This window comes from Sprattus sprattus (assembly GCF_963457725.1).
Source record: "Sprattus sprattus genome assembly, chromosome: 1".
In the NCBI taxonomy this organism is placed as follows: domain Eukaryota; kingdom Metazoa; phylum Chordata; class Actinopteri; order Clupeiformes; family Clupeidae; genus Sprattus; species Sprattus sprattus.
The window spans coordinates 30,478,766-30,500,810 of NC_137920.1; the positions used below are offsets into that span (position 1 = coordinate 30,478,766).

The 22,045-nt window shown below is 40.3% G+C and overlaps 1 long non-coding RNA gene across 1 annotated transcript; it reads left to right on the forward strand.

The window, feature by feature from the left end:
• The first annotated feature begins 16,806 nt into the window (after positions 1–16,806).
• On the forward strand, positions 16,807–18,101 carry LOC308364718. The gene is made up of 3 exons (XR_013968635.1): positions 16,807–17,013; positions 17,277–17,374; positions 17,624–18,101. It is a non-coding gene; the product is annotated as an uncharacterized lncRNA (long non-coding RNA).
• Positions 18,102–22,045: the final 3,944 nt, after the last annotated feature.

Consider the following 22,045-nt stretch of genomic DNA (forward strand, 5'->3'; position numbering starts at 1 on the left):
TTCTGCTTATCATCAGCTTGCCTAATTCGACCCAAAAAAAACAAAAACAAAACCCTGCAAAAGGTTCTCCATAAGTGACCTCGCAACAACTAAGCCTACATGGGGAATGGATAGGTCTACTTAAAATAACTAATGATAATAAACTATGTGAATGAGCCCATTGGTGGTCTGTTTGAATAATTTCCTTATTTTAATTAACTCTATCTTAGCCCCCTCTGTACGTATAGCCTCGCCTATTGTGAATAGCAATGATGGACTTCTTTCAACAGCCTCCTAATTAGACCTAGGCTACTAGCCTACTTGGAGTTTATCTTAGGCCACTTTTATTTCGAAATAGTTGGTTGACGCACCTCCTTACAATGAAACAATGTTTATTGTTTGGGGAAAATAGTGTGCACAGAGAAGTTAGCAAAGAATTAGCTGGGAACGATGTCTTTGTCAAAAGGTCTGAAGAGGAAAGTTGACATCCAAAACAGCCTATGAAGGGAAATGGAGAGACCATTTGCTTTCATCTTACCTGGTTTCACTAATGGAAAGCCCATGTGTCTCATATCATATGTAACGAAGCTGTCACGGTTTGCTAAACATAAACCTACGTATGTTTTTTACTTCGCAATAATCTTGTTGCAACACTTCTGTCGAGCTGAAGTTCAGTTCAGGATGAGTGATGAAGAATGCAAGTCATGGTGCCTGGTGTTCTCAGTCATTTCTGCTTAGTATCAGCTTTCCTAATTCGTGAGCCTGTCGACCGGTGAAAAAAAAAAAAGATAGGTGTAGTGAGGCCAGTAAAGGGTATGATGGTTATACCCCAAAGTAGAGTCCGACTACGCCACCCTAGGGAATACTTTCTAAGTAATTTTCAGTATAGTGTTGATTACACTGTTAAATTCAATTCATATACACAAAGGCAAAACAGGTTCGTATGCACGAGGCGACAGACGGGATTCCAGTTTAAAGAAAGTTTATTGATAACTGAGGGGAAAGGGTAGTGGGAGTAGAGGTAGATGGTGAAGTAACCTGTGAACGAGACCAGTTAGCAAGGTACAAAAATATATTTATTGATAATTATGCCAGTAAGGCTAAAACAGGGAAACACTAGACTATATGCAGTGCTAAGGAGAACTTACCTGAGGGAGGCAGACTAGCAGACGGCGTGCTCTTGGATTCACACCGCACACGTGCAAACACACACAAAGAAGTGGTTCTCAAGTGAACTATTACACGGCAAGCAACTCACAGCACACTGCACACACAGCGCAACACAGCACACAGCACACCCAGAGCACAGCACACTAACCAGCTTGATACACCCGCATGCAGTGACAGGGGCCCACCACCATGTGCCTAGCCTCCCTCTGGAAGCACCCAGCGACTGCTAAATGGAGAAAACTAAAACAATTATTGCACCAGGAGAAACCAACAGTCAATAGTAAACATGAATCACTCATAGACAATAATAGCTATTACTCATAGCTATTAAACACGGACCAGAACAAATAACAAATAACAAACATGCACCGGGACAAGCTACAGCGCCACCAGGCTTATCCAGTCACATGCAAACGGAAAATACACGACAGATGCATTGCCACGGGTTCAAGACAAAAAGAAAATGACAAACAAACAAAACGAAAACCCAGCTCCTCAGACATACGTCAGACAGGCATGCACAACAGGGTAGTATAACTCATGCACTTGCTAGATCATAAAACTGTTTTCTGACCAAACAAAACAGCAGCACCCCTGTGTTCAGACTCTCCAGCAATCTCACAGGCTAAACAGATTGGATTCAATGAACACAGCCGGAATGGCGAGGTCAGCGGCGAAGTACGGCTCCCAGCTATAAAATACACGCTAATTAAAGTATGTATGACAGTATGCATAAAGCTACGCATTTTCTAGTGTTACGTAATACAAACAAGGCATACCTGAACATGCAGGGACAAGGGCATACCCGAGGTAAGCGGCAGAAGGAAGGCTATGTTGACAGGGCTACAAAACAAACATGGAAAGGTAAGCTCAAAAAGTTCTAAGTAAAAGTTATGCCACTTGCTAGCGAGCAAACACCTACCCGGCTGATCAGGAAATCACCTCAACAGGGGGAAGGGGTGTGGTTACAGACACCGTCATGCACGCACGCAATGTTTGGTCCTTTTATCAGTCAGTGCGGGCACATGATGGCAGCACTTCGATCCCATTCAATTCTCTTCATGGGGTCTCCATGGGGGGTTAACTGCTCTATCTCTAAGCACATGGCAGTGACACAACTAGTTCTTGGCCGTGTCAGTTCAAATCAAATGCGGAATGTTTACATCTGCTACCGTTGATTATACAGTAAATACGTTGTGAAATGAAACAAAAACACACCACAGTTAAATTTGTATTAGTATTGATTGATTCACATCGATATGAAAGGATTACATGACTAACAACTGGTGAAAAAGTAATATGAAAATATTTGTTCACTGAATTAGCGCATTCTGTCCCAAACAGTTGCGTTGCAGTTTATAAGTTTCAGTTTCGCTTTCAGTATTTCAACGTGAATGAGAGGGAGCACAAGAACTGAGCGTCTAGCAGCGATTATCATATCATAGACATATATGATGCATGTATATGTCTGTGGGCACGATCTCAAGCACGTGCAAAAGTTGTTGTTGTCCAATTTCAATCTAGTTTCGAGAGACACATGCGTGCCCAGTCCAATTCCCAGCGGAATCGAATCGTGTGTCCAGGGGTTTACATCGGAGTCCAGTCGGACTCAAGCTGGACACAATGAATCTAGTTCTGGGGAGTCACATGTGTCCAATATCCAATTTAAATCGGACTGAAATCGGAAATTGGACGCATGTGTCCACACTGACTCAGTGTGGACACATGCGTCCAATTTCCGATTTCAGTCCGATTTAAATTGGATATTGGACATTGGAAATAATGTGGCAAGCTCAGCAAAGGATAAAGCGGAGTTATTGAAGAATGCATTTGCCAAAGCGCATAGTACAGGCAACCTGGAAGAACAATCTCTGGAGCGCAGACAAACAACCCTGAGAGAGTGGGGAAATGTATGTGAAAGGCAAACAGAATGCAACAGTGTTATGGATAGGGATATCACATTATTCGAGCTTAAATGTGCCCTCATCAATACCTCCAATACTGCACCAGGTCAAGATGAAGTGTGCTACATAATGATGAAGCATGTATCTGATAAAGTGCTTAAAAAGGTGGTGGAAGTTTTTAATAGAATATGGTTAGAAGGAAAGGTGCCAGATGTGTGGAAGCATTCACTTGTCATCCCAATAGCCAAGCCAGGGAAAGACCCTTCAAAGGCAACCAGCTACAGGCCTATTGCTCTCACCTCGAATATGTGCAAACTGATGGAGAGAATACTTGTTAATAGATTAACATACTTTATGGAAAGCAAAGGTCTGTTTGCAGGATACCAAAGTGGGTTTAGGAAGGGGAGGTCTACACTGGATGCCATGATTAGGCTTGAGACAGACATTAGGAAAGCCTTAGCAATGAAAGAGGTTCTAGTGGCTGTCCTTTTTGACATCGAGAAGGCCTATGACATGTTGTGGAAGGAAGGCCTCATGATACAGCTTAAAAAGCTTGGGGTGGGAGGGAGGCTTTTTAATTGGATACTGAGCTTCCTATTTGGGCGTACAATCCAGGTGAGGGTGGGGGCAGACATGTCTACAGTGACTGAGGTGGAGAATGGCACGCCCCAGGGCAGTGTAATCAGCCCTGTGTTGTTCAATATCATGGTGAATGGGGTGTTTAGGAGGGTAAGCCCAGACATAGAGGTCTCACTATATGCAGATGATGGGGCACTGTGGAGGAGGGGAAGGAACATTAATTTTATTGTCAGTAAGATCCAACAAGCAATTGAGGCAGTTGTAGGATGGGCTGGTGACTGGGGATTTAGATTCTCAGTAGCAAAAACATACTGTGAATTCTTTACAAAAAGAACAGTTGCTGATAACGTTAAACTGTACATGTATGGGGAACCACTTGAGCGAGTGGAGGTTGCCAGGTATCTAGGGCTTTGGTTTGACAGAAGGCTCACATGGAAAACACATATTGATAAATTGGAGACAAAGTGCAAGAAGGTACTAAATGTTATGAGATGTCTGACAGGGATGGAATGGGGGGCAAGCCGATCCTCATTAATGACATTATATTATGCCCTCCTGCGTTCAGCAATAGACTATGGCAGCTTTGTTTATGGATCTGCGTCTGATTCTCAAATCATGAGGCTGGAAAGAATACAGTCGCGAGCACTGAGGCTTTGTTGTGGAGCACTACAATCCTCCCCAATAGACAGTTTACATGTGGAGCTGGGGGAAATGCCTTTAGCTATAAGAAGGAAAAAGCTGTCCCTAGCCTACTGGTCAAACCTGGAAGGCCACAAGCAAGGGAATCCTGCGAAAAGGGTGATAGAGCCATGCTGGGAGTACGAGGCCAAAAAAGGCAAGGGGTTTGGGTGGAGGGTGAGAGAATGGGTACAGGAAGTGGGGTTGAAAGAGGGAATGGTTAGCACGACAGTGGCCATGTCACCAGTGCCACCATGGTTGTTCCCCCTGCCTATAGTGGACATGAGTGTTTTGAAGTATGCCCAGGAAGAACAGGAAAAGCAGTACGTGGCTGGGTACGCACTGGACCATATTGGGTGTACATATGCAAGACCTGTCCAGATATATACAGATGGATCAAAAGACCCAGAATCTGGGAAAACTGCAGCTGCCATGGTTGTGAAAGGGATGGGTGTCTGTGCCTCCTGGAGGTTGACAGATGAGGTGTCTGTGTACACCACAGAGCTAATTGCCATCATTAAAGCACTAGAGTGGGTTGAGGAGACTGGGCAAGAGGAGGGGCTTATTTGCTCTGACTCTGCAGCAGTGTTGGGCAGCATACAGTCATTTCGATCCTGTAGAATGGATTTACTAAATGAAGTGTACCTGTGCCTATATAGGCTGGAGCAGAGAGGGGCCTCTGTGTCTTTCCTGTGGATCCCAGCCCATGTGGGCATATGGGGCAATGAGAAAGCGGATGGCCTAGCCAAAAAGGCACTTGAAAATCCAGAGCCACAGGTTAACATTAAGCTTGGGAGGGGGGAGGTAAAAGGTTTTATAAAGAGGGCTTTGAGAAAGCAGTGGCAGACACAGTGGGATGCAAGTCCTAAAGGCAGACATATGTATGCAATAAACAGAGAGGTTGGGAGAGAAGCCAGAGTTGGAGGTTGCAGGAGGGATGAGGTTGTAGTCGCCAGGCTCAGGATTGGCCATACGCTGTTGAACAGCACCCAGTGCATGGTAGGTAGGACAGAGACAGGAGATTGTATGTGGTGTCCAGGCCAGGATGAGACAGTGGAACATGTGTTGCTTGTCTGTCCAACATACCAGAGTCACAGGGAGCAATGGATAGAAGAACTGCAAAGAGCTGGATGTTCTGATTTTAATCCAGCTGCGGTTTTGGGGGATGGAATAAGGCCAGGGGAATTGATCAAGTTCCTGAAAAGAGCAGGGCTTTACGAGCGAATATGAATATCCCTTTTATTTTATTATTATTTTCTTTTCCTTTATTTTGTGTTGCTGAGACGCCAAAACCTGCACTGTCTAAATAGTGACCTGTAGGTGGCGGTATGCACCTGTTGGTGTAACCCGCCATTAATCGAAAGAAGAAGAAGAAGAAGAAGAAGATTTTGAAAGAGGTCGATCATCACCAATAGGCTAATATCATTAGATATGGGCTTGCATTTTCATTAAGCAGGAAAAATTAACCTTAGACATGCAGGGATAGCCTGCTACTGGTGTGTCAACTCGCAAGCGCTAGTTAAAAAGAACAATGCTGCTAATTCAAAATGATTTAGCAAGTAGTCTATGCGATCTCCAAATGACATTTCTCATTCCTAGCTGGATGAATTTCAAACTTATTTGTATCTATGAATCAGCTCTTAATGTGACCTCATCAAACACACTCAAAATCTACAGAGTACATATTAAGTAACAAATAAAAAATGCTGGAGTTGTTGGCTGCTTGCTTCACTGCTTGTGGATGGTTGCTCATCATCTGAATCTTCCTCCTGGCTATGCGTTGGTCCTTGAACATACACTACTCACAAAAAGTTAGGGATATCTGGCTTTCGGGTGAGTAGTGTATTTTAGCATTGACCCTGTGAATATTTTTTAAATAAAAAAAATGTGAGTAGAGAAAAGTAACCTACTAACAAATACTTTCCATTTCCCACCACTTCTTTGTCATGTCATCCACACTGAAAAAAAAACTCTTTCAGATTTACATGAAAAAAACTTGTACATCGGTTGCACAAGTTAATATCATGTTTTCCAAAAATATTTTTTTCATGTCAGACAAACATGATTCTGCTCTGCAATACAAACATGATTATTTCATGTTAATCTACCGTATTTATTTTATGTTGAGTATATATAATTGTACATCGGTTGCACAAGTTAATATCATGTTTTCTAAAAATAATTTATTCATGTTAGATAAACATAATTCTGCTCCGCAAAACAAACATGATATTTTCATTTACATCTACCGTATTTATTTTATGTTGAGTATATATAATTGTACATCGGTTGCACAAGTTAATATCATGTTTTCTAAAAATAATGTATTCATGTCAGATAAACATAATTCTGCTCTGCAAAACAAACATGATATTTTCATGTAAATCTACCGTATTTATTTTATGTTGAGTATATATAATTACTTCATGATAAACCAACATTATTTATTTATTTATTTATTTATTTTTTACTTATTATTCCATCATTACATTATATTTTTATGTGAGATTTCCAATTAATACTTACCTAGGCATCAACTAAATTAAAATGTTTAGAGAAAATGCAAGGGTGTCAAGAGCTCATCGTTTTTTTATTATTATTTCTCAAAAAACATTGGCTAACGAAGTCATGTTTAAAACAAAACAAAAATGATTGAACCAGGTGAAGACGTGGTTACTGAAACAACAGAAACAAAACAGGCTGTACATAGTGTCCATAAAGGCACTCCCTCCCAGTGTAGCACACAGTATGTAGAACGATACAAACAAAGCAATGGGTACATAGTACAAACAGAAACAAAACAGGCTGTACATAGTGTCCATAAAGGCACTCCCTCCCAGTGTAGCACACAGTATGTAGAACGATCAAAACAAAGCAATGGGTACATAGTACAAACAGAAACAAAACAGGCTGTACATAGTGTCCATAAAGGCACTCCCTCCCAGTGTAGCACACAGTATGTAGAACGATCAAAACAAAGCAATGGGTACATAGTACAAACAGAAACAAAACAGGCTGTACATAGTGTCCATAAAGGCACTCCCTCCCAGTGTAGCACACAGTATGTAGAACGATCAAACAAAGCAATGGGTACATACTACAAACTTCCCCATGAAGCTTTTTCACTTTTTTTTTTTGTTTTCACTTTCAATGGGCAGACTGTCCTTATCCAACACATATGGAGGCAGTAGTATGGTGCAGAATGGTCAAAAAAACTTTTCACTCTCAAATCAATGGGCAGACTGTCCTCATCCAGAGGGAAGAGAGAGAGAGGAGAGAGAAGAGAAAGGAAAGAGAGAGAGAGAAAGTCATCCTGCCCTTCCTCTATTCCTCAACAGCTCATTCAGAGTCTGTTTTTGAGCGCTTGAATTTTCTTTGAGAGATTGGTGCCTTCCAGGTCCATCAATATTTTCTGGAGCACTTCAAAATAGTACTTCAGATTGTCAGGGTAGTTCAGATTCAGGACATACACCAATCCAAACAACATGGCAGCAGCTGACGCAACGCTGTCCAGATCCTGCAGCACCTGCTGGCCTTCCAAGACAATCCCTATGTCCTCTGGTTGGCTGGTGGCTTCACTTTTTACAATGTAGATTCCAACTGTAGTCTCCTCAATGGCTTCTTGGATGCGGAATCCATCTTCTGCCTGCAGAGTGCACAGTCAAAGGAGCAAAGAACAGAACAATGTAGGCGTTTTTTGGAAAGAGGGGGATAGTGTGCAATGTATGGGAAAGCAGTGTGTCTGGAGAAAGACTGTGTGAGTAGGTGAGCAGGTGTGTGTAGTGTATGTCGGGGTGGTGTCTAAGTGGACCGTGGAGTGAAATGCAATGTGTGGAAAGCAGGACAGTAGTGTATGGAGATGCATGGAGTAGGGTATACAGGAGTAAAGTGTATAAAGGTCTGCAAGTCAGGCTTGTGTGTCATGGGGTGATAACTGATAAGTGTGTAGTGTATGTCAGCATAGTGTATGTACTTACCACAAACTCCCTAACAAGACAGGCTGGGTCCTCGTTAAGGTACACACACAAACCCCTGATAATACATTCCCGCCCTGCATCAACGTCATCTTCCTAAATCAAGGTGGGAAAAAGGAATTATATAAAAATATTTTAAATTATTCCTTTTTCAAACTCAATGTGAACACCACCAATCAGTACATTCTCAAAATTCTCTTACTTCAGTCATTCGGGTCAAAATGCTTTTTAGGCATTTGCCAATTTGTCTTCCTCTGTTTTCAAATAATTTCAGCAGCTTGTCAGACAGCATATCCAGCTGCGACAGAAATCTGGACTGCAGGGGAATCGTGGTGATTCGTTTGAATTCCGCATTTATCTAAAAATAAGAATAATTTTAACAGGACAAACAAGATGAAAACATAACGGCTCCAACCACCGGTGGTCCCCAGCTGAGGCTTGAAAACATAATCAATCAAATCATAATCAACTTCAACTGTGGTAATGCGACATGTAGCAATGATATGAATGCAAACAAGGACTTAAAAGGGAATAATGCATAGTTCTTAGTTTCCATTGCACTACAGACAAGCCATGCTCTAAACAAATTTCATAAAGGACATACCTCATCTACTTCAAAAAGGGCTGGCCATCTTGCCTGGAAGTCCTTTATCATGGGTGTGTCACGTACCACTTCATACCTCCTGTATGCAAAGGTCTTCTCCATTTTTACCCTTACAACCTCTCTGTTGTTTCTAATTTTAACGTCTGAAAGAAGCTCTACTCTCAGTTTTTCCAGACTAATTTCAGACTCTCCGGTAGGATAAGGGGGACAGTAATTGACTTCGGACCGCTTTGGTTTTTTTACTCCTAAGGCAGCACTTGCTCTGCCCGCTGGTTTGTCCTTGATGGAGTTTACCATCACCTCACGGCATCCCAGCTTCCTCAAATGTGTCCTGTATATGGCTAGTTTATTTTTGAAGCTGTACTTCCATCCTGCATATCCCGAGATTGAGCCTTTTTCGGAAAGGCAGGGATGTTTTTGAATGAGGGCCTCTCCAACTGTGTCCCATTGCTTGTCTGTCACATACATTTTGTATTTAAGTGTTTCTTGAATCAATCCTTCAAGAATATTGGATCTTAGTTTCGAATCAGGGAGGAGATGGATACCCCGCTCCCTGTAAGCGGCATTGCCCTGCTCCAATTTCAGCTCCGCATCATATGCAAACTGAGGAACGCAAAAGATGCTGGGCCAAATTGACCTTGAACCAGCTGCATCTGATTCGGATGATGACAGTATGTCATTATCGACAGATGAGGCTGAGGTGTCTCCAGGAACGTTAGATGGAGCTGCGGTGGGAGAACTATTTGGACACTGGGGAAGTGAAGTCTCTGTTATAGGAAGGACTCTGATCGTGCCTCTATCCTGCACTTCGTCCATTGAAGTGAGGTTCATAAAGTCATTACCAAATAGACAATCCATAAACTGGAGTCTGAAAGAAGAGGAGTTGAGGCCACACTGTCTTTGTACCTCAAAGACAAGCTCACAAACAGATCCTGGCAGTCCATTTGGAAAGGTCAATCTCTGGCTACTGTTGTTGTTTAGGATTACTTTGAGAAAGGCTGGGGAGCTCATCCTTCTACTTGTCTTGTTCTGTGAAGATAAAAACAAATACAAAATAATCATTTTTTAGTAATAGTCAAACATATATGCTAAGAACCATGGGCAATGGGAACCAAGTTGACAAACCCACCTATTTCTGGACCCTTTAAGTTACAAATGTAATTGCCCAAGAACAGGCACGTGCAGGGGGGGGGGGGGGCTAAGGGGGCTTGAGCACCTGCCCCTTTTGCCCTTGATGCCCAAAGTGCCCTTTTGTCAGAGTTTTTTTTTATTATTATTATTTGTATTATTATTTTTTTTTATTTGTGTGTGAAAAGTCCACTAGCCTACAGGGCTGTGAAACCGAAGAAGACCCGACTCCGAGGGAGTAATCAACTGGGCCGGTGAGTAGGTTCTGCAGGGGTATTCGTTTGTGCACGGTGTATCTTGCAAGATGACTGAATACTACACTGTAAAATGTTACCAGGGTTTTACAATATTTAACTGATATATTCCACAGTAAATCATCGTATTATTACTTTACAGGCTTTAACTGTAATAATCACAATGTCATGTTGTAATGTAGACTTTACTGTGAAATCAATGTAGACACAGCAAGTTACTGTGAAAAAAACGATACCGGGATTTCACAGCATTTTATAGGGTTATTTCACAGTAAAAACAGTTCAAATCGTCCTTTGAGATAACCCAATAGAGTGAATAGACCAAATCAGAATGTTTGTAAACAAAGGTTGCCAAGGTACTGTAAAACTTGAACTGCGCTGCATTGTGGGATCAAGAAGAGACAGTTGGATCCATGGTGAATACAGAGGCAGCACATGCGAAGGTGGATACAGCGCATCAAAGAAAAGATAGAAGATAAAGGTAAGGTTGACAGAGAGCTTGTCACAACTCTATAATAATAACTTTACAATAACGTTAGTTGTCTGGGTTAGTAAATGAACGATTTTTGGATCAAGGTTAGGTCACTTAATGAACACTTCTTAAGTAATTTCAAAAGCTGTTTTCTCCGCGAAGCTTTGCCTCACAGAGAGGTTACTTATATGTGTAAAATTCTAATTGTGTGTTTCCATTTAACGTTAATTGTCTCTACATGTCATTTTAAGTCATAGTGTGTTAGATATTCGACGGAGAATACGCGAATTAGCGTGAAAGTTAAGTAAAAGAAAGTAAGCTGACGCTAGCCTCCAGCAGCAGCAACCAGCTAAGTCATTTTAAAGCCATTTTTCCCCGCGAAGATTTTCCTCACAGACAAGTAATGTATAGTTGTTTTGGAAAGCTCAAATGATGTGTTCTCATTTAATGTTCTCCACATGTCCCGGTATATAGTGTGTTATTCGACTGAGAATACACAAATTAGCGTGAAAGTTAAAGTAAGCTAACGTTAGCCTCCAGCTTAGATATTTTAAAGCCATTTTTTCGCCGCCAAGATTTTCCTCATAGACAAGTAATGCGTTGCTTATATCAATCTTGCTTGGCTTTCATTACGAATTTATTTGGTGTACGATTTGGGGAAGGGGCACCACTGCATGTGCTTTGGATAAAAATGCAATTTTAAATCTGTGAAACTGAAAGTTGTCTTTCCTTATTGTTTACAGGGGCTTCTTGGGCATGGGGGAGATGGATACCCCGCTCCCTGTAAGCGGCATTGCCATGCTCCAATTTCAGCTTCGCATCATAGGCAAACTGAGGAACGCAAAAGATGCTGGGCCAAATTGACCTTGCAGAACCAGATGCATCTGATTCAGATGATGACAGTATGTCATTATCGACAGATGAGGCTGAGGTGTCTCCAGGAACATTAGATGGAGCTGCGGTGGGAGAACTATTTGAACACTGGGGAAGTGAAGTCTCTGTTATAGGAATGAGTCTGATCGTGCCTCTATCCTGCACTTTGTCCATTGAAGTGAGATTCATAAAGTCATTACCAAATAGACAATCCATAAACTGTAGTCTGAAAGAAGAGGAGTTGAGGCCACACTGTCTTTGTACCTCAAAGACAAGCTCACAAACAGATCCTGGCAGTCCATTTGGAAAGGTCAATCTCTGGCTACTGTTGTTATTTAGGATTACTTTGAGAAAGGCTGGGGAGCTCATCCTTCTACTTGTCTTGTTCTGTGAATGCAGTATTAAATATGTTAAACTGAAAGTTGTCTTTCCTTATTGTTTACAGGGCTTCTTGGGCACCAACCCAGAGCAAGGCTCGAAAAAGAGGCTTGTGGACTGTGGAGGTATAAATGCAAATGTGAGCACATTCCAGAGAAAGCTTGTTGACTTTGAGTGGTCTTTGTAAATTTGTAATTGTCTATATTTTATATGGTCTGAAAACAGACCAGAGTTACAATACCCTGTAGATTTAGGAGAGAGTTTGTTCTGGAGTGATGTGTGTAATTTGACTTGGCAATTTAATAATTGCTGCAAAGATAGATTTTAACAGTGGGACATATTGAAAGGTGTAGTTTTTTTTTTACACTTTTAGTCATTGTTATGTGTTTGGATATTGAGTAATGAATTTGACATGTTTTTAACCTTTATTAATTGTTATGGTTTTAAAAGTTGTTTTCTTTGAAATACAAAGCATCTTGAGGCGACCTCCATTCAAATGAAGGATCAGGTTCAACATCCTGCCGTCCTCTATGGTTTTCAGTAACCTTATTCAAGAACGACTTGGCAATTTAGTAATTGCTGCAAAGATTTTAACAGTGGGACATATTGAAAGGTGTGTTTTTTTTTTACACTTTTAGTCATTGTTATGTGTTTGGATATTGAGTAATGAATTTGGCATGTTTTTAACCTTTATTAATTGTTATGTATTTGGGTATTGAGTAATGTATCGTGTTACAAATCCGTGCTACATATGCCCCCTTTTTAACTTTGAGCACCTGCCCCTCAAAAGGTCTCTGCACGGCCCTTCCCAAGAACATTGGTCGGGAGAAGACACACAGGAGGCACAGGAAGTTACGGGGGAAAACTAAAAGTCTAACAGGAACAAAGAACACAGGAGGCTAAAGCACAAAAGACACAAGGGGAAACCAAACTAAAAGGTGATGACATAGACTGACAGAACCCTGACAATATTTAGTACATGCAATGCACGCCCATGCTTTTGTAATACAACCAAATCAGCATGGAAAGAACGTTCAAGTCCAAAATTGTGATTTAACACGGAATTAAAAGTTTGCTTTGGGTAGGCCTATTAACTAACCTTTTATGATGATGTGCCTTTTTAAGGTTACCATACGACTTGATCCAATCATATAGTCGGCCAAAGGATAGTTGTCAGTGAGTTCATCCGGTGCCACAAGCTTCAGTTCTCTTGACTGTGATGACCTAAGTTCAAAGGCTCTGTAGTGGTCCCTATACCAGCCACACAACAATTTCACCATAAGGAACAACTCCCCGTTCACAAAACACATCTGAATGATTTCAGCGAACTCCGGTAATCCACCTATTGATCCATAGGCGACTACCATACCTATACTGTAGGTAATTCCATCTTTTAATGCATTACGGGCAAGACACACCTCAGATATATTTGGGTATTTTGACCTTACAGATACAACCACTTCCTCTCTCAGTACATCAACTGGTACAGTAGACACACTAGAGACATCAAGGCTAGGTTTGCCATAAGATGGTGAACTGATATGAAAGGCAATCATAAACTGATGCTTTGATGCCAAAGTCAGAGGTATATTCTTAAAACAACTCGTATGCTTAACAATCTGCTTGAAGAAGCTATGCTTTGACTCAAAACGCATTGTCCAAAGCTGGACTAGCGGGCCAAAACACCTTATGAGGTGAGGGTAGTGCTCGAGAAAGTGCTGTTTTGGTATAAGCCTAACACCCGGGAAAAGCTCCTCATACCTCTGTCTGTGATCAACTATTTTAATTTCAAGATATGATATTGATTCGTCTGTATGCACCGGAGCAACAACTAACTCAACGATGTCTTTCAAATCCATCAAGAGAAGCCATGCTGGCTCATCCTCTGGCACTTGAGCGCCAATCAGAAATGGGAGAAATCTAATAAAGGCCCAATTTTCATGTGCATTGCCCCCAATAGTTTTACCTAATTGATTCTTTTGGACAACATTATGTTTGTTTGTTTTGTCCGACCATTTGTAGGGAAAAGACAATATAGCTTTATTAAGCTCATCCAACGTAAACAACTTCTTTGTTATCATTAATGACAAGCAACGGGCAAGCTCAACTGGAACAATACCCTCAAGTAAATCATGAGCAACATCAGGAGGAAACCCAGATACAATGTGAAAATGAGACAGAGTTTTAGTTAATACACACTCACTTTTCACTCCAAAGCAATGAGCACCATTTTCAATAGCTGCTTTTGCATGTGCCACAAAAGTATCTTTAGTTCTAAGGTTAAAAGCACCTGATGCAACACAATTAGACCTGATGTCACAACCCTTTCCAATGCAAAACCGACAGAAGTAATCACTTGAAAAACTTTCAGTAAGGCCTGCAATACCGTGTGCCCCCAAGTTATCTGCTATAACACACTGCACTGTACCTCTTAGACTTTTGCCTAACAAAGCGATATACACACCATCGTTCTCCAGAGTTTTTAAATCTTGCAGAAGTGGTTCTAACACTCTTTCATAGCCGTATCTTTTCACATCAACACTTTTGCAAAGGATTGCCAGAAAAATGGATGACAAAGCTGAGTGAGAGCCAGGTGGCAGATTACCTAATACCCAATACACACCACAAAGCTTGTGCTTCTTACGTGAGGTGCCCAGCGGATTGCAGGTTTCAAAATCATCCACGTATAGACGCAAAGATAGTCGTAATTCCTCAGCATTCAAAAAGTTGTTTTCTTTGAAATGCGAAGCATCTTGAGGCGACCTCAATTCAAATGAAGGTACAGGTTCAACATCCTGCCGTCCTCTATGGTTTTCAGTAACCTTATCAAGAACGACTTGGCAATTTAATAATTGCTGCAAAGATTTTAACAGTGGGACGTATTGAAAGGTGTGTTTTTTTTTACAATGAAGTACGTAGGTAAGTGGCTCAACAACACCAAATTCTTTCTTGTAATATTGTTTACGCTGATATGAAGTGCTAAGAGGGCCCCCTTTTTCAATTGCTCTAGGAACTGGGGTAGATGAGCAAACTGCTGAGACGATATCAGTTATGACAGTGTCATCAACTTCAAGGCCGTGACGCTCTAAAATCTCACTTACAAGACATTTAGAGACTGGAACTGATGCAGTGCTTAAAAGGAAGTAAAGGTCTTGTAAAAAAACATCAATGTGAGTACCTGGCACATGCACTAGATACTGAAGCTTCAACAAAGATGCTGCAAGCTGCTGCTCAACTACACCTGGGAGTACGTCGCACTGGCCCTTCTCATCTATGTCTTTAACAGGAACCTCTTCCTCAAACTCCTCCTGGTAATCAGCAGATGAATCAAATAATAAGGGTGATGCTAATGTAGTTGTCACGATACCTGGTATGAAATTACTCAGGGTGTGAGGTGTGTGTTTGCGACTCTTATGAGACTTGTAGGTTCCGTAAATACATGTTTGAAAACTACATCCAACAAACATACAAGGGACACTTTCATTTCTCTTCAAATGTGTGTTGATATGAAGAAAGAACTCCCTTTCAGTAGCTAAATCATTACATGTACAAACATGACAGCTGAAAGTAGACAAGTTGTGACTAATTTGTGTTGAATGCACTCTACTTTGGTGTACAATTAAAGCGTTCCATGTCTTAAATGTGCATGGGCATTCTGCGTATGTGCACGGATATCTTGCAGTGCGACCAAAATGTGGGTGTTTTAGTTTATAGTGGTTCAACAAGTCATGCCTACTTTCAACCGCTACTAAGCAACCCTTACACTGCCACATTCACCCCTTACTACAGAGCCTTTGGGACAAAGCAGATTTTGGCCACCTATAAATAAAATGCTGGGAAAAAAAATCAACGTGTAAATATGTGTATTTTTTTGCCTGAAGTGCAATCGCAATCTGAGCTGAGGCAATACCTTAAAATACAGTTCATAAATACATAAATATACTTTAAGGATCACTGCTAAATTGCTTTAAGGATTGATATACTGTATATATAAAAAAAATGTATGTAATATAAGCCACTGTCAAGGTAATATAAGCAACTGTCACCTTGAAAACCAACGATTGTAATACTGAAGAGGGCAGGGAGATGGCCAGGGATCTTGAATGTGCTGAAATGAAAGAAAAAGAATATGAAAATTAAATCAAATTGCTAAATTGCTTTAAGGATTGATATACTGTATATATATAAAAAATGTATGTAATATAAGCCACTGTCAAGGTAATATAAGCAACTGTCACCTTGAAAACCAACGATTGTAATACTGAAGAGGGCAGGGAGATGGCCAGGGATCTTGAATGTGCTGAAATGAAAGAAAAAGAATATGAAAATTAAATCAAACATACTTGCATCCAATAATTCGTGTGAAGTTCATGAGCGGCCCATTGACTTAAAATTAACAGCAACGTAAACGGCCATACTACCCAGCAAATCTCCAAGGACCTCCACACCTTTAACCAATAGTGGTCCAACCATTATTTATAACACTTGTTGTCACTATACTTCTCACTCACGGTGTCTGTCATGAACAGCACTCTCATTATTCCAGCAGCCTACTGATTTTTGTTTAGCCTCCTATCTTGATCTAATTATTTTTATTCAGACGTTACATAACTTTCATGACCACAAATATAAATTAGACAGCGATTCAATATGTATTTTTGTTCATAAATGAATGTAGAATGAACGGAGCAAAGCCTCATGGGAGGTTGGACCTGCGTTTCGCTCTGCCTTTATCCAATGAAAGTAGAGAAGTGAATATAGACCAATGTTCACCCAACGTCACACAGGTTCAACTGTGCAGGACTGTGGCAAAGGACAACCAGAAAAATGTCGTGATGTGCTGTGGGATGCCAGAATCGAAATTCTGTAAACAGTGACCTCAAGTTTTACAGAATACCAGCAGTTAACAACTCTTTTAATACCAACCGCAGACGTCGTTGGTTACAAGCCATCAAAAGGTCCGATTGGAACAAAGACCATATTTAAAATGCCAGACTCTGCAGTTCACACTTCATATCAGGTAAGTTAACTTTATAGCTACACTAAATCAGACACATCACTTGGTTTGGCTTACAACAAAATAACGGTAACGTTGCACGCTTATCTAACGCTAGAACATAAAATGATGTAGTTTTAGTCGTTTTAGATATATCTAACCTTACATTGGGTTACGTTGTCTTGCTAGTAGTTAGCCTTACGACCAGCTAGTCTCGTAAGCTTGGCAAACTCAGGCTAAATTGACCTGTTACACTTTCGTACTGTCAACTAGAATACTGTTTTTAGGACAGGAATCCATGGACTTCAATAGTCCCGAGTTTGTACCTTCTGTCTTTTCCTTCTCAACCCAGTGAGAAATAGACAATGGCGATACAAAACGAGAGGTAAATATTGTCACTTTAGCCTTATTTAGTTGCTAACTGGAATCGCGTTGCCTGCATCAAAATGCAGAGAACGTATGGCATGTAATGTCACATCGTTTTTAGATAATTTTTCAGACCAGATTTTTGTAATGTCTGCATTAGCTATGCTATGTAATTTACACTTGACCTGGTTTTGATACCTGATAACCTGATCTACCAAGCAACTTCACTGTTTTGGACTGACTGTTTGCCTTCATCTCTGTGTCTCAGATTTAAGAGGAAAAGAAAAAGGGAAGAAACTACCCACAGACCACCAGATGATGCCCGCCATTGACATTGAACATTATTCTGTTTGAAAACATCTATCAAAAAATATTATGAAAAGCTCAACTAATACAAGTGACAGTGCTTCTTTTCTATTGTGTATTATCTATTTCAGAAGCCAGACCCAAAGGTTCTCCATGATGATCTGAAACACAAGTACAGCCAACTTTCTAGTGTGTCAACCTACGTTTGGAGATCGACAAACTGAATTCTGAGAATGAGGAACTAAAGGCAACACTCATAAATACACAATTTTCCTTTAGCTCCATCAAGAGTAAAGCAGTGCAGGTTGTTTTTCACAGGTCTGACCAGTGTCTTATTTAACTGGTTGATACACAAACTTAAAGACAGTGTAGAGGTTGTGCGTGGCTCTATGAACCTGAAGGGTCATCTATTAATCGTCCTAAAGAAACTAAGATTATTGCTCTGCAACAAGGATATTACATTTAGATTTAATGTCACAGAAAGTGACATCTCAAACATTTTGAGAAGTTGGCTCCCTGTTATGTCTGCGGCTTTAAAGCCTCTCATAAAGTGGCCAAGCAAGCATGCAGTATTAAATATGGCAAAAATGTTTTAAACCTAAATACAAACGTTGCAGGTGCATTATTGACTGCAGTCACTGCACATACATTTTCATCAACAGACCTAAAACAGACCTACAAATTTAACATCCAGAGCCCAGACGTACTCGACTTATAAAAGCCACAACACTGTTAAATATTTGGTTGGCATGTCACCTTCAGGAGCCATTTCTTTTCTGTCAGCAGGTTGGGGTGGGCGAGTTGCAGATAAACAAATTACAGCTGAGTCTGGATTTTATTACCTTCTAGAGCATAATGATGATACTAGCAGATTGTGGTTTTACCATCAGATTAGCTTGCCACACGTGGTGCAACTCTTAGGATCCTTCACTTTACCAAAGGTAAAAAGCAGCTCTCTGCTCAAGAAGTGGAAATATCAAGGCGTTTGTCTAATGTCAGAATACACATTGAAAGAATAATAGGTAGCTGGGAAAATTAAAAAAATCTGACTGTTGTTATTCCACTCACACAGGTTGACCTCTTAATAAACCTTTGTAAATGTATAGTCCCAAGAAGACGGCTTAATTTAGATTCATTCTGTAAGTAACTATTTATTGTCATAAACACAATTAATTGCACATTCAAGTGTTTAATGTGAAATATGAGTACTGTATTAAATAATTTGGTTCGAGGTACATTTCATTCTGACTTGTGTTTTTTGCACTGTTCACAGTTGCTTTCCCACAGCAGGTACAGTTTGCTATTATATCCACCGATGCCCCAAGATGTGGTTTGTCTGGTCACACAACAAGACCGCAGAGCTGCACTTCAAAGTTGGGATGTTGTGCGCTCATTATTTCTGTGTATTGTCTTCTGGCTGTGTCCTCCATATCTCTAGATAGATAGATAGATATACAGACAGATAGATACATACATACATACATAGATAGATAGATAGATAGATAGATATACAGACAGACAGACAGATAGTATAACAGGTAGGAAGAGGGATAGTTGATAGATTTTTGCCTTCTGGTTAAATATATCATCATCACCACATTAACTCATCATCAATAAGGAGAATGGCTATGTGCCATATCTTCTCCTGACCTGTAGGAGCTGATTGTAATAATCACATCTAATCAAAATAAACTATAATAATCGAATCAATATAAACTGATCAATACAAACTATAATCTGTTTTATTTTAACTAGGATACTTGTATTATCCGTGTGGTCCTTTTGCAAATAAAAATGCTATCCCGAAAAACTGGGCAAAAGAAAAAAAATCTCTTTTTGGCCGCCAAAAAGCGATTTTTTTTTTTGCCAAGTTTTTTGGCGGCATTAAAGAAGCGGTAAATATACATAAATTAGCAGCGTCATTGTTTAAGACAGAGCTACAAAGCTGGGGAAAACGTAGCGGTTTATAGTCCGCAAAATTACGGTACAAGCTTAATTTGATCAAAATGTAATTTGCCAGTTTGATGAAACATCCAATGGTGGATCAAAGTACACAAGTAAAAAGAGAAACAGTTTTTCACCACTTTGGCTATGTGCTCTTACCTCAACAACCTGCTCCACTCTTGTTAACTGTCTGAAAAAGAATGAGGAGCTATTAGTGAAAGACATTAATAAGAGATAGTAGTCTCTCAAATACTCATGCTCATGCATATCCCTCGATATGTAAAGATCGCCAAATTAAAACACATAATTTGCGCTTTTCCTAAGATATCAAATATTTTCTCGTCTGTGATGCAAAGCTATTTGGAGAAAAACTGCTTTGAAAATGACTTAGTTGCGGCAGCTTGAGGCTTAAATGAGCTCACTTGACTTTCGTGCATATTCGCGGCAAAATAACCGCGTAGTCTCTGTCATATAACTCACAGGCTATACCTCTTAACGACATTTGGGGACCATTAAACGAAAACACGTAATAAGCTTTCCAAAAGATGCTACTTGTCTGTGAGGCAAAGCTTCGCGGAAAAAAATACTTTGAAATTACTTAGCGTAGTTGCTGCATCTTGAGGCTAACTTTAGCTTACTTTAATTTTCACGCTAATTATGTTTTCTCAGTCAACTAACACAGTCAATTCCTGGACATGTTGAGAACTTTAAATGAGAACACATAATTTGAGCTTTCCAAAACAACTATAGGCTACATTACTTGTCTGTGAGACTTATGAAGGAGACACTTGCACAGGGAGACACGCTAACACGCTAACTGTGGATTGGCGCCAGTTTCATGTGGGCACATAAGTTATTAAGGGGGCTAACACACAAAAGTATTACACAAGTTCAGACAAACCTACTAAATTCCCAGGTTTCACACAAAATAGTGTCACTGGCATGCACATTTTAGCAAGCTAGTAAGTAGGCTATCTTAAATGGTGGAGGAAGATTAGTACTTCCATAGCATGTGATAGGCAAAGCTAAGCCTAATGCTAACTTTAACGTCTTTTTTGCTTTAGACAAGCCATCTAGTTACTTAAAATCCCACATAATTTAATAACCAGGTAGCTATTAAAGTCATGAATACTTACATAGTTGAGATGAGTGAGATCACTGAGATGATTGATAGACGAGTGTGGATAAATCCGAAATAACCTTAGCTGAGTCGTTGAATTACTGCTTCTTGGAGCCGTTGAGTGAGTGTGAATGTCTGCTCTAGATATGCGTTTGCGCGCATAAGGAAAGATGGCAGTTGGCAGTTTAAAAAAGGGGCGGAGAATCGGAGATTCAAACCAAACATAATTATTTTATGTATTCTAAACATGACTTAATCTCAAAGACTGTACATCCCCCAAGCGTACAAAAGTTTGACATGATTTATACATGTTTATAGACGGAACATAAATATGTCATGTTTTACATACTTAATAGAAACATACAAATTCAACAACCCCTCTTCTCCCTTTTTTTCAGTGCATTCATATGGATGTGAATCAATCAATACTAATACAACTTTAACAGTGATGTGTTTTTTGTTTAATTGGGCAACTTATTGACTGCATAATTCACGAAAGATTTGTGAAATTTGCCCCTCCGGATCAGAGCCCCCCCCACATAGAAAATCCCAATTTAACCCCTGCACACACACACATACACACACACACAGTGCCACACAGCAGGCAAACTCGCCTTCCAAGTTTATTGTTTTTTATCTATGGAAGCCCTTGGACCCATTCTTGACACAACAGGCACTGGATCAAATAATTAAGTAGCCACACTTTATTAATACAAATTCTATTAACAGAAGATATATATATTTGTATAAAAGTTGATAAGGCCAAAACACTGCACCTTTTTCCTTGATTTTGCACCTGGTGGCTTAGCAGAGAAACACTTTATTACTGTAGGTGCCATTGTTTGATCAAGTGCCATTGGCATTTGATCACGTAGCCCATTTACCTGGAACTACCACATATAATTAAACAAATTAGTCACCAGCAGTCCAAAGTCCCCTTCAGACCTCACCCATCTTCTCCTCTACAGTAGATGTGTGTGTGTGTGTGTGTGTGTGTGTGTGTGTGTGGCGGGAGTCCTGGCGATACAGGCTATGGTCAGGTGCAGCCCAGTGCACTTGGGACATACCAGCAGCACCCCTGTGCGTGTTAACTTGGACCCCCAGGAAAGAAAAGGACAGATTCACTTAAAGTACCTCAAGACATCAACTGTGAATCTAGCAATTGTGGGGAAGAGTGAGGAAAATAAGAGATTTGTTAGTTCGAGGTGGGTGAAAGACATTGAGGGACATGTGGGTGGATGGCTGAAATATTCTTTCTTCTGCATGAAATACATTCAGCCTCAAAGGTACTTAATTTGAACAGCAGTAGAAGGACGTTTG